The sequence below is a fragment of the Tyto alba genome, unplaced genomic scaffold (assembly GCF_018691265.1).
Source record: "Tyto alba isolate M040663 unplaced genomic scaffold, T.alba_DEE_v4.0 Super-Scaffold_20, whole genome shotgun sequence".
In the NCBI taxonomy this organism is placed as follows: Eukaryota; Metazoa; Chordata; class Aves; order Strigiformes; family Tytonidae; genus Tyto; species Tyto alba.
The window spans coordinates 8,965,517-8,979,654 of record NW_024881283.1 but is presented as its reverse complement, the minus strand read 5'-3'; positions in this window follow the sequence as shown (position 1 = coordinate 8,979,654).

The window sequence follows — 14,138 nt, the reverse complement described above, 5'->3', positions numbered from 1 at the left end:
ACCACGCTGGGCACTGGTTGCTTCCTCATCACAGGGGCTGCTCAGGCTTAGCTGAAAGGCTTTGGCATTGGTGCCCAGCCTGAGAAAGTTCATTTTTACATCCTGTTTGAGGTGTTCTCCCAGCTTCACAAAGGGACTTTTTGGGAAAAACAACAACAAAAAAAATTATATATATATACATAGGGAATAGTGGACAGGATGAATTTTTCTGCCTTTCCCATTTATCACCCTGAAGTTGATTAAGGCTTGTGGCCTCCTTAGCCTACATTTACGTGCCAGCATGTCTGCCTGGGGTTTTTTGTGTGGTTTTTTGTTTTTTTTTATTTTTTCCTCCTCTAACCTAGTTACATTCCCATAAATGTAGTATGGCCTCCAGGTATTAAAGATGTAGTGAGTGGCAACACGGCGTGCAAACTCCCAGCTCGGCTGCGGGGCTGCCAGCGACGGGCAGAGCCCCGAGGAGGGGGAGCTGGGTTCCAGGAGGGCAGAGGGGATTTAATCACACCTGCAGTGGGAAATGCCAGAGAGAGGTGGGATATTTTATTTGGACGTCTGCGAAGAAAAGAATGGAGCGCAAAAATAATCTGCAGAACAAAGGGATGGGGAAGGGAAAGACTTGAGAGTGGACGGAGGTGGTGGGGAGCGCTGTCCTGGGGCTGGCTTCAGCGGAGCCCCCCCTGCACTCCTTAATTAAATTAAGGCTCTTTATGAAGTAATCACCGACTTTCTGCCCAGTCACTCCTAGTTTATTCACGCATCGCTCATTATTTTTGAAATCCTCCGCTTTTTCCCCCCTCAAAAGGTGCTCTCCTTTAAATCTTAATTATCACCTCCACTCCGGAGCCCGGTTTCATCCCTTGTTGCGAGGCCGTTTGAACTCTGCCATCGACGCCTTCACAGGCTTTGGTATTACACTAAACTTCTTCCATGGCCATTAGCATACACAGTAATTTATATGGTGATTTTAATTGAATACTCAGACCTCAGGGTCACATATGGAAATGAGACAATACCAGGAGCAGCTTCAGCTACTTAAATGCCCGGGAGCGGGCGCAGACACACACGAGCACAGCGCTGCAGGCGAGGAGGGGGTCGAGCTCGACCCGAGGAAGATGCTGGTGGTTTTGGGAAGAAGAAAAGTGCCCCTGCGGGTCAGGAGGGACCTCGCTGCCCACGATGGGGCAGCTCCCCGCCAAGAAGGTGAGGGAGGAGAGAGCGGCCAGTTCCAGCTGCACTGGGGAAACTGAGGCAAGGGAGCAGCTTAAAGCAGCGTAACCCAAGATGCCCGGTTGTGGCTGTTATATTTTTCTCTAAAGACCCCTGAGTGCTGGGCCTGATTTGTTTTGGTGGTGTGTTTAGCACCAATCTGAGAAATGTGAAAATAGTAATAATTATTTAAGATAATAATATGCAATGATCTGATGACTCACGGGTTAATTCTCACACAGAAACAGACAATTATGCCCAGAATGTAAAACATTTTAACAGTATTAATGGTGAAAAAGAAATGGTGGCTCTTTTGTTGGGATTTTTTTTTTTTTAAGTTCCATTAATTCTTTGTTCAAATGATGCATATTCAAAATGCTGTAAGTGGGGCCCTCACTGTTTCAATTAGCATTAATGCACAGTTATTTTCCTCCATATTTATGCTGATCTCGCAGGGCACGGGTTTTGGATGTTATTTTTTTTTTTACATTTGTATGTTAATTCAGTGTTTAAAATATCCTTCTCGCCAATCTGTTTGCGTGGTGACAAAGTATAATGAGAGGGAGAGAGGTTTATGGCTAAAACACTGGAGGAAGAAGAGGGCTGCCTATCAAAGCGAGAGATAAATCCTGGCTTTTCCCAGATCATAAGGTATAATTGCATCTAACGTGGAGATTGCACAGAATCAGTTCATTCCTCGATGCTGTTTGCTGCTGGGAATTTGGAGCAAATAATCCAGCCGGTGTCTCGCCGTGCTGCTGCGCGGGGGCTCGCCCCTGCCCTGCACCCACGGGCTCCACGGCCACAGGCACCTTGCAAAATCGCGGCTCGTGAGCCTGGGGGGGTCGTGACGCCCCCGCACCGTGGAGTGGAAACGGGGCAGAACTCGGGGCGTGGTTATTTTGCCTGGAGGAGATACTAAATTTTGAAGTTCTGGTAGTCACCTCCCTCCCACGCAGCGGAGCAAGTAGGAGAGGCAGAAACAGGCTTCCCGCATCCCTTATCTTTAGAGATGCAAAACCTTGACTTTTTAAAACTTCTTCTTTTCTTTATTCTTTTTTAATACTTTTTTCTTATTCTTTTTTTAATACTTTTTTCTTATTCTTTATTTAATACTTATTCTTTCTTTATTCTAATATTTTTTTCTTGATTCTTTTTTATTACTTTTTTCTTTCTTTTTTACTAATTTTTTCTTTATTCTTTTTTTAATACTTTTTTCTTTATTCTTTTTTAATAGTTTTTTCTTTCTTAATATTTTTTCTTTATTATTTTAATATATTTTTATTTTATTATTTTAAATACTTTTTTATTTATTCTTTTTTAATACTTTTTTTTCTTTATTTTTTTTCTTTATTCTTTTTTAATGCTTCTTTTTTACTTTATTCTTAATAAATACCACTTTCTTTTTTAAAACACTTCTTCATTAGCCTTTTGTAGCACCCCAATCTAATGACTCTGGGTACAGAGGAGGGAAAGGTCCTTCCGTGCCTCGGCAGCAGGGCCAGGCGTCCAGCCCTCGGTCCGTAGCAGGGAACCAGCACAGGGCGAGGGGCTGGTGCAGGATCCCACCCTCAGCCTGGCACCATTTGCCATGAGGCCACCTGAGCTTGTGGCACTAATGAATGTCCCCCTGTTCCCAGCCCATCAGCTGCTAAAGAAACTTTTTTTTTTTTTGAGAAAAGAGATAGAGAAGGAGAGAAGGGCTCTGGTTCATCAATCTTGCCAGGGCCCTTTGGCAGCAGTGCTGGCCAGGCCAGGAGGGAGCTGAGCCCGATTGATGCCCGTTAGCGATGCTTTATGTGGAAAATTGTTTACAGCTTTCACCTGGGGAGGGGGATGAGCTTGTTATTCTCTTCTCCTGAGGTGAGAAAAGGGCCACCTTAGCGATGGGGAAAAGGTTGGGGGAGCAGGGCTGCAACCCTGAGATGAGCTGCCGCCGCCCTCGGTGGGGAACATCTGCCTCAGCTTCACCTTGAGCTCTGGAGGAGAGGGGCAGGGTCGGCATCCCTCTCCTCTCCTTTCTGCCCCGGAGAAGCGGGGGGGTTGCTAACCCTTGGGCCCTTTCAGCAGGGAAGCCCCCGGGGCTGTGAAGGGCTGAGCAGGAACCCTGCGGCAGCATCGGTGGGGGGGTCTCGGGGAGCCCATCGCTGGGCTCAGAGATGCTCTAGTCTCTGCCTCACCTCCCAGCACCCTGCAAAGAGTGGGTGGGGTTGCAGGGGGGGTGGGGGGTCTGGTTTATTCCCCAATTTAGAGGGTGAACTGGCTGCAGAGTTCCCTGAACTGAGCCAAAAAGAAAACAAGCCAGAAAACCCATTTCCCACTCAGCTCCATAAATCAGATGTTGATTCACTGCCTGCTCAGTCCAAGCTGGCAGCTGGGAAAGCCTGACCTGTAAGAAAGACAGAGGCAGTGATATCTCTCCCCGGGGAGCAGGTTTAGAGAGGCACGTGCTGGGTGGGGGACATTTGGGGGGGCCTGGTTCCTTTGAGGGGCCTCCCAGAGACCCAGGAGAGACCCTCTGGGCCATACTGGGGACATCAGCTGGGACCTTACCTGCCTCACCAAAAGCATCCCAAAATCTGCTCAAATTAAAAATCTGCTGATTCTCCATATACACCTTAACTTCCTGCAAGTCACACGCTGCCTCCAGTTTAGGTTGCATTTTAATTGCTGTTCTGGGTCCCTCACAGTTAATTCATATTTACACACCAGGGAGGGAAAGAGCCTCTGCCAGAGGTACAAACCTCGGCTCACTATTGACAGTACTGATGTAATTAGCACTGCGAAAATATTTCTGTTGGACTCCAGGTTGTCTCGGTTGCTGTGTGGCTCTGAGTGAGTCAATGAATCCAACTGGTCAGCTGTTCTCCAGGTCTCAAAGCTGGAAAAAAGGAGAAGACGGGGGAAAAAATGAGTGGCAGCACCTGCCTGTGGCTGGGGATCCACCAGATGAGCTGCAGCTGAGGCTAATGAAAGGGAAATAATTACAAAATTGTACTTTCCTGGCAGACATTTAGGGCTGGTGAATAATAGGTGTAAATGGAGCAGGTAATGCCACGTTCTCCCTGGTACCAAGTCTGGCTCTGGGAGCTCTGACTCTCTGTGGCCTCTGGTTAGGGCAAGGGTGGGTGAAAAGCAGAGCCAGGATTCCCAAAGGAAGGTGCCAACGCTCAGATTCGCTGCAGAAATGCTGAGTCCTGGTCCTGTGTTTGGCCTTGGGCCAGGCCTTTGCTTAACCTCAGCAAGGGCTCCTGCAGCCAGGAAGGAGATGGAGGATTTAAGACCTAATTTGCCATTAAATACGTACAAGCTAAGAACGGGCCAAGTGGATTTCTAATGCCAAAGAACATCTGCAACAGCGAGATTAATAGTTAGGGACAAAGATATTTATAGATTCATTTATTTTGGCTCCTTTTAAGAATTTCAGAGGCATCCTTTTGTCCACTATGAGCTAGTTTCTGTCAAAAGCAAAAAGCTCAAGCAGGGCAGTCACGAGAGCAGAGCTGAGAGAGAAATCTAGTGTGCTGGGGGAGCCCAGGGTGCCCTGGACCACTCTCCTGGGACTCAGGGTACGTTGTTTGAACTGTGGTGCATGAACCAGGACTGAAAGAAGCACCAAGATAGACCCTGGGGTGCAAACACAATGGCTTCACCCCAACCTCCAGACCATGGTCCCAGTAACCAACGTTTGCCCTCTAATTGCTGATTTCCCTTCCCAGGAGGTAGGTGATGACGTTACTCCTTTGGGCAAACAGCAGGAACTCATGGCTTGAGCTCTGAAGAGTTTGAGGTTGAAGCCTCATCCTTAGCTCATTAAAGTCCCCGAAGCAGAAGAGATTTAAGTTTTGGGACCCTACAGATTCAGGCTTACAGGGAGGTTTATATTAAAGCTTCCCTTATTCCCTAACCTGCCATTATAAGCCCCATCAGCTCAGCTTGATTTCCTCACACCTTGTGTTATGATGGGGAGTAAAAATACGCCCTGAAGAGAGCGTGGGCAGCACCGGGGACACTGCACAAGGGCAAGTCACCAGCCCAGCTGCAGGCACGGGGGATGCACAGCTTGATTTTGAAAGCAAACAGGAAAATATAGCAATTTTGGGAAGTAGCTTACAATCTTTGCTAAATAGGTTAAAAATGCAGTTGTGAGTGTTCATCTTGTTCTTAACTTTGCCAAACATCTCCCATCACTTGGGAAAGATCCCGACAACAAGGGCTCACATGCCTGCCACGCAGACTCCTAATTTCATAGTTCAGTGTATTAGAAAATAGGAGGAGGATTTGTAAGGAGAAGGAAATAGTTTAAAACACCTCACAGCTCTTTATGGCTGAGCAGACCTGGGTCCCGAATCGCAGCAGACGTGGGAGTGTGAAGTACGTGCAGAGATATATGCTATGGATGCATTTATTTCAGGATATGCTTAGCATTAACGTGCACACATAAGTCTTGGGGCTGACTATAGCTGTAATATTCATGGGGAAAGCTGTGTCTTCCTCGCCAGAAGGCACAGACCCCGCTCCACGGGGCACCATTCATTTGGGAAGGGGGTTACCATCCCCGCACCCCCCATTCCTGGTTGCAGACCTGCACATCACAGGTACACACCCGTGTACCCTGCGTCAGCCCAACACCTCCCGAGGCTGATGATGCCAAACTGTTGCTGTCTGATGCCTTTGCAGTCAGGGCTGCCCCGCGTTTGCTAACATCGGCGTTCCCCATCATCGCCCGGACCCTGCCCAAAACCCTCCTTGGCTGTGACAGCTCCAAGGCCTCGCACGGCCCCTCCGTTTGTCGAGCTCATCTCATAAACCCTCAGGTCTCCCTGCACCTGGAGCATTTTTTACTCACAAGTTCCTCTGTTCTTTTGTTCTGTGTTTTTAACAGCACCTACAGAAACAGGATCCGAGACACCGTGCCCATCCTCGCCGCGTAATAATGCACAGCCTGCAAATACCAATCCACATTAATTTCCATTCATGCATATGGATATATGAGCAGATATGTACTAAATGCGTGCGGGGATATATATAGGAATTGGTCTGCCTGTTTCCCAGGGACCTGTAGGCTTCTGTAAGTGCACAGCTGAGAAAAGTTGCTGCAGACACCAGTGCGTATTTGCAATTATTGCATACCTATATATGTACATGCGCATTTTTAATGTCTAAAGGGACCTGAGGCTTACAGCTCTTGCACAGACAACGTTACGATGTTCTGGGCTACTTCTGTAAGAGGAAGGTGCTGAGAAATATTGCTCTTCACCAAAGTCCACTGAAAATCCCACCACTTTAGGAAACAACCATTCGTTTTCTGCCTCACTCGTTCAGTGTGTGGTACCTGAAGAAGTGGTGAAGGCAGGTGGGGGAAGGTGAAGTAGAACAAAATCAATACAGAGCAGTCGGGGTGATTCATATGCATAAGAATGGGCTCTGTGCCTCTCTCGTCCTGTATATTTTTCTGACAAGTCGTACACTATAAAGGAGATGGGTCCAGTGATCTGCTTTGAGTGGTATCAAAATAGACCCAAAGGGCTTTGGCTCAGACGTGTCTCACCAGGGAAGGGGAACGGGAGCAGAAGCTGCCAAATGCATCCTGGAACGAGCATCTCGGGACAGGCTGGCGTGTCCATCAGCTGCAAGCGCCTGCTTATCTCAATGGCTGCTATTTCTCCTAAAAAGCAGAGGTGCTGAGACAGCCCTGCCACCCCCACGCCGATGTCCAAGGAAAGCTGGAGGGTGAGAGGGGTATTTCACTCAAAGACAAGAGGCTGGAGGGGAGCAGGAGGGCTGGTGCGGGGACCCGAGGGAGGTGCTGGTCCCCATCCCTGTGCCGGGCAGGGGAGAAATCACAACAGCAGCACGTCAGGGAGGGCAGTAAGAAAAACCTGACTGAGGGAAGAGGGAAGATGCTCTGAAGGGACCGGCCCTGCTGCCCCTGGCTGGCAGCAGCAGCGAGGACGCTCCAGCCTTCATCCCTCTCAGCTCTTCATCGTCTGCAGGTCAGGAATAGAAGAGCGGGGTGTTTGCTTAATCTGCATTTGCAATGTTGAGGAGCTGGGGGGGGGGCGGGGAGTGTTGTGAATGAAGGTACCTCACACAGTTATGATTTAATAGCAATTTAAGATTTATTAATGGTGTGAGGTAAATCAAAGGTCAAATTTTAGCAGCTCTTAATGATTGATTGATTTAAAGATTAACAAAGTGATTTGGTGAAATATGCTCTGATTAAAATAGTGACTTTATTACAGATTTGAGAATGACAAGACTCACACTAGCTTACTACAAGGTATTCTGAATCAAAGTACATATATATATGTGTATATATGTAAAACACCAGACATACGCATACATGCATATAAACAGCATGGAAATATTCGGATACCCAGTGAAATATATCTAAACATCTGCACGTGTAAAGGTAAATGTGCATAGGTAAAGAGGTGGATGGAAGAGGCTAACTTAGAGCTAAAATTTCCTTCTTCTCGAGATTGGAGCAAATACAATGCATTGTATTTCTCAATGGGTGATAATTGAGAGTCAAGAAGTCTGACTTCACCCTGGCCTTCCATCAGCCTTTCGGGCAGACAATCTTCAACCTTCAAGAAGTCTGAGCCTGAGAGGCGTCCCAGCTCAGGAGAGATGCTGCTCACAGCCCACTGCAAGCCAGGAGAGCTCAACGGGTCTCACTTGGATTTGTTATTTATAGGGCCTGAGATAATTGACTTCTGTCGGGTAATTTTCCATTCCAGCCCAACTCGGCTGAGGAAATTGATGCTTCCCATCAGTTGTGCAGGCCCAGAATTTGCTTGATTCTGGGGTTCTGGTATCATCCGCTTCGGGCCACGACGCAGGTACAGATGTCCCGGGCTGTCAGGAGGTGACTGACGGGCGTTATCGGTCCCCAGCTACGAGGAGAGCAGGAGCCACCTATGTCAAGGGGGTCCCTAACGCCCTGGCCCGCTGCCTTTCACACTCACCTGGGTCGGTACGGGGCAGGGGGGGAAGCGCATTGAGCAGCCCAGGAGAGGCAGGGTACGCCACCACAGGGAGGAAAAGCAAGCAAGCTAGAAAACTCTTACAGGCTGAAAATCTTCCATTTCTCCTCTTCTTCCCCTCCCAAACTAGTACCAGTCCTCCCCAGCCCTGGACGCGGGCGGCAGACGGGTGTCCAGCCCCTGGTGCTGGGTACGTGCAGTAAAGCAGCGCGGCACAAACTCACCGGTGAGCTGCCCTGAGCAGACAATGAGAAATTTAGTCCAGTTTCCTGCAGTTTGCAGGAGGACGGATGATACCTGAGCCGGCATAAAGCTGTCATACAGACATAGCCTATCAAAACTGCCTGAGCAAATACGAAGTGGCAGAGTGAATTTATACTGGATCAGTGTGTTATGTCATATAGCCACAGAGGCTTTTTATCTGGCGCTAGAAGCCCTGAAGCTGGATTTACAGTGCCATGAAACCCTGTGCCTGCTCTCTAGAGATAGGGAGTGAGTTTATCCCAGGAGGAGCAGAGCACCTTTCAATCCATCTTTATGGAAAGATGGATTTTTATGGGAAATATTACATTTCTCCTTTCTTATAACGCTGTTGACACAGTTTGTTTTGATTTTGACTTGCCTTACCCACACCTGCGTGCAGCAGTGCAGACACGGGCACTACAAGCGCTGAGTTTGCAACAGTATTTATGGACATGCAGATCTCTTCACGTTGAGGCAAGCCATGAAAATCCATCTCCATCTTGAGCCAAATCCTCAGAAAAAAATTTTTCTTACACATCTCAGAGTTCCCCCAAGCACCTTTGGCCATTGTATGTCTGAAATACAGGCTTTGCAGCTGACACATCTAAGATTTAATGTAAATAATAAGCAAATAAATAAGGCAGAGGGAATGGGGGTTGATGCAAAACATTAGTGTTTCTCAAGCTACAAAGGGGAAAACATTGACTTGAAATAAGTGAGAGAGGTGCAGAGCTGAGCTTGGAAGGAGCGCTGGCCGAAGAGCGGGCAGAGGTGATTTGAAGATGCTCTCTTTGCGATGGAAATCCAGCAACTTGCAGGAATGTTCTGGCCCGCCCAGAGGTGGTGGAGAAACAGGTCGATGGAGCGATGAGCTGCCATCAGCAGGCAGAAGAATAAACGAGGAGAGGCGTCTGTTAGTTTGGACATTCCTAATACTTTGTGCCTATAATTTTGACCACCGAAGCCAAACTTTTTGCAGTGTCCCTGGGTACACGTTACTCCTCCCCCAGCACAGCCCCCCCAGCCTCTCTCCCAGCACAGCCCCAGCAGACCCAGGGGTCTCAAAGTGACCCCCTGGGGCACACAGGCACAGAGAAGGAAGAAATGAGAAAAGCAGATAGGATTCGAATCCCTGGGAGAATCTAGGTTGTTCATGCAGAACTAATCCATCAGGAAAAGCAAGGCTAAAGCATTCTGCTCTGGAATAGTTGAACCTACAGGAGCTTCCAAAGAGCCCGTGACACCCAGAACAGCCAAAGAGGCTGCAAGCAGCCCCGAGCCCTGGGAAGCTGCAGGAGATGAACCATCCTTAGTGCCCCTGGCCCTTTCATTTCTCAGCAGCCAGAGGGATGCTGGCAAGAAACGGGCTGGAGCAGGCGGGCTCCAGCTTAAGAATTTCTTGCTTCCAAGGATATTTCCAGGATGAACTTGGGGTCTTGGCAGGCTGCAGCACGAGGTGCTGGCTCCGTGGAGCTGCTCCCACTCCATCCGCAGGTGCTGCCACAGCAGCTTGCTTCAACAACATGATGGGGAGCATCTCTCCCAGCAAACAGAGACCAGGGCAGCAGGTTTGGCAACAGCAACAGGGGCCTCCTCGCAGCAGTAAAGCTGCAGGAACTTGTTTTCAACATAAGCAAGAAAGATGGGATTTCTTCGTGCTTCGAGATTTACTGTTGCAGAGAGAGAGAAAAAGGGGAATTGCTGGCACTATTTGCAGCTTGAGCGGTTTTTCTCTTGCAAATCATAATTACCCTCATTAAATCCATCTCCACAGGAATGGAGACACGGGATTAATAATACACAAGAAAAGATTCAAGCGCAGATTCAGGGCCTCCTAAAGCCCAGACAATGGCAGGGCCCTGATGCGAGGGAGGATTAGGGTCGTCAGCAGAGCACAGAACAGCCTTTAAGAGGGCTCCCACCTCCCCGAGTCCTTCCAGGAGAGCGAGAGGCAAAGCTTCTGCCTATGGTCCGAGCTGCCTGGTCTCCTCCCCCCTAATCCCACCATTGTGCCTGAAAACCTGGGAGCAGCCGTTTGCCTTTTGCAAGGAGCTGGGGGAGGCTTCATCTCGTGTTGGGCTGTTTCAGTCCCCAGCACCCAGCCGTTTTTCCTTCCAGGGCTGCCAGTCCAAGGCTGCTGCCTGCCTGTGTGTTGTGGGGAAGGGGCTCTCCCATTGCACCCCTATTATTATGACTGCACCCCTGTTATTGCTCACCTACAACTGCAGTAAATCCGTGTCTGTCAACTGCAAAGCTCCTGCAGAGAGATTTTAGTGGAAAATGTTTCCAAAACCCCAGTAAACAGGTTCCTAATAACTTCCCAACACACTCCTAACAGACAGTAATTCCATTTTTAAACTGCAATCAAATCCTTTCGTTCAGACAGCAATTTGAAGTGTGACTGGTAAATACAGGGATTCTTTGAGGCATCAGACCTCTGAGGCTTGAGCTGCTTACAGCTGCTGTTTGTAGCTTTGAAATGTAATGACCGTTTCATCTGATAGTCCTGCGTCGCCGTAATACCCTCTCTCTGCAGATAGCTGCTCTCAGCTGGTGGCCTCCACTCCCCCAGAGAAAAGTCACCCTCCCAACCGTGGCACGGCCCGGCCGTGGCCCCCAGCACGGCTCGAGGCTGCAGGGAGAGCCCGTCGGTGGGATGCAGAGCGCCGGGACTTGCCCCGCAGCTGGAGAACAACTCGTCCTCCCCCCAGCAGAAGGGCAGCGTGAGAAGCAAGAGGAAGATTTGCTAGGGAGGAGAATTGGGAAATCTGGGTGCGTTTGGGACGGAAATATATGCTGAAGGACAACCGAGGCTGTCCGGCAGCGAGGGGTGGCAAAAGGGTGTTGTATTAACTGTGCAGCCATTAGCTGTCTGCACATCAAAGCTATTTCTAAGCCAGCCCTCACCCGGGGACCAAAACACTGCTTTGGTGTGTAGGTAGCAAAGGATGCCTGGCCGCAGGTACCTGGGCTCAGCCAGGTTTCTGCATCCGATGGGTGACGGCTCCTGATTTATTGCAGAGCGCGGCGAGGCTCCCGGGGGTCCCACCGCCCGGTATTGCACCAGGTCTCACCCCAGAGCAGCAGCTGTGCAAGATGTGGGCAACACCTTTACCTCTTGGTTTGAGAAATTAGTTCCTTTTGGAAAACATACCGAGGGAAATTAAAGCTGACTTGACCTTGATGGAATTATTAAGGCTATTGATCAGGCTGGGAGTCCGGCATTGCTAATTCCATCAATAAGAAGTATGATATTGCAGCAGTCAGGTCCAATGATTGATGCCTTGTCTATGGGTTTAATAACACTTTGCTTCTCTACAGCACCCTTCATTTGTGGATCTCGAAGTGCTTCAGAAACACTAAAATTTGGGCACTTGCAGTCACGTGGCGATGTGCCCAGCACCAGTCCCGAAGGTTGTTGATGGATCTGCTCCTGCTGGAGACCAGACCAAGAGGCAGCTAAAAGCTGCTTTTGCCTGTTACAAGCTGGTGACCAGCGAGAAATGTTCCCCTTCAATGAAAATCCCCCTCTGTAGGTGTAATTCGCAGCTGTACCCATTGCACTGATCGCTGGCTTGTACAGCGTGTGCAGTTGCAGCAAAGCCAGCGCGTGGCCTCAAGCCCTCTGTAAGCTCGACACCACCGACGCCTCTGCAGGAGCTTTTGGTGGGGTCTGACTTCAAAGCAGCAAAATCTGCTCCTGCCAAGTGCCTGTATCAAAAGCTCAGCTCCAACCATCTTTGCACGTGCCGGATGGCAGCAGCCCCCCACCAAATCCCACCCCAGCTTCAGTCACCCCAGGTCTCAAAGTGCTGGAGGAGCACGGAGAGCCCTCGCTCACCGGCCTACCGACCAGAGCTTTGGGCATTAGATGATAAAACAGCTCAGCAGCAGCACCCAGCCCAGGGCCCCAGTTGCTCCTGGCCAGGCAGCATCGCTCCCTCCAAAGCATCCCCAAGGCAGGGCCAGTCCTGCCCTCTTCCTCCTGTCCTTACCCCTGTATCCCCACTCCCCGCACCAAAATTCACTGCCTGGGCACACAAGCTGCGGGATAACTCCTCCAGCCCGTCCAAAATTGCCTGTGACCTGAAGCCACACAATACAGTGCTGGCGGTGAAGAGAGAGATGAGAAATTTAGAGCTGTAATTAACTCCTGCAAAGAGACATTTTGGTTTCATTTCAGGCTGCGGTCTGGAGGGCACCTGTACATGACAGGCATCCCGCTAAATTGCCTGGGACCTTGTTTATTCAAGGCCCAGAATCACATTGTACAGTTTGTTGTATTGATTTGCTCATGTTGAACACGACTCTATAAACAGCAAATCTGCTGGGGATTTTCTCTCCTTTTCCTGCAAGACAGGAAATAAAGGGCAAAAGAGAAAGGCTGGGAAGGAGCAGGCACAGAAAAGGCATTTTCAGCGGGCCACAAAAATGGATCTGACACCAGGCTGCCTCCTGACGGGAGCAAAGTTATTGCAACGGAAATCATCTTTTAGGAGAAATGCAAACACTGCTCAGAAGCCAGATTTGTAACCGGGGTGAGCCAACGTCACCCCAGGGCTCCCCCTGAGCCAGAACCCCAGCCCAACCGGGACCGTTTCACTTTTTCCTCTGCGTTTATCCCCTCTAGTATACTTCTGCGTCTGGGAAAGCAGATTCTGCCCTGAATTGCTCTGGAGTAAATCCAGCAGGAGCCGGGGAAGGCAGAGGCACGAGCCGCAGCAGCATCCCCCCGGCCCTGCAGCCCCTCCGGCAGCGCCACGGGGGCTCTGCCCCACGCAGGGGATGGGTGGGAGGGTGAGACCCCGCTCCGTGCCCCGGGTGGCGCAGATCTGAGCAGACACAGTTCTCCCCGTTGCGGCGAGGCGAGGGCCAGCACCGCAGCCGGCGTCGCCGAGGAGTTTTTCCCGGTGCCGTGCGAACCCTCATCCCAAACCACGACACAGCAGCGTCCCGGCGGAGCAGGCGGGGACACGGGGACGGGCGAGAGGCCTCGTCCGTGCACCGCTGGGCTCCGTGGGAGGACAAGCAGGGGAAGGGGCTGAGTGGGCTCGTACCCAGCGAGTTGCATTCACCCAGCAGCCGGCTGTTTACCCACGCTGTGCTTCCATAAATAGAGGGCTCTGCAGCCCATACGTCTGGATATAAAAATATGTATGTTCTGCATAAGGGGATTAAATGTTTATGAGCCATTATAAATTAGTGCTTTTCATATTTTATTCATAGATCCTTTACTGAGCTCAGGCTGGGCTAATGGACCCATTTCCAACGTGTTTCCCCCTTTTTCCTGTGCCTTTCATGGGGCCAATTTTTCTCTCACACACGGAGTTTCTCTGATGCCACACAACATGCGGAGGATGGTGTATCCATGTAACTCTGATGCCACAGACCGAATACAAGGAAACACAGAGAAAATCTCTTCCAGAGAACAGGGACTTGGGGTTTTCTCCTTGACTTTTCCTTTCCCGGGAGGACACGGTCCCTGTTTAGAAAGTGAACATGAAAAAGTCCAGCTGATGATCAGCCTGAAAGCAATTAGCAGGACTGACGGGCTTCCCTGCAGCACCTGCTCCCACAGCCCCCCCATCCCAGCTGCGTGCACTGCTCTGTTATAAATACATCCAGCCAGGTAGCCCCTAATCTTTTGGGAGCATGGGGGGGGTCTGTTCTATGGCTGCAGAGCCTCCCCTGAGGACC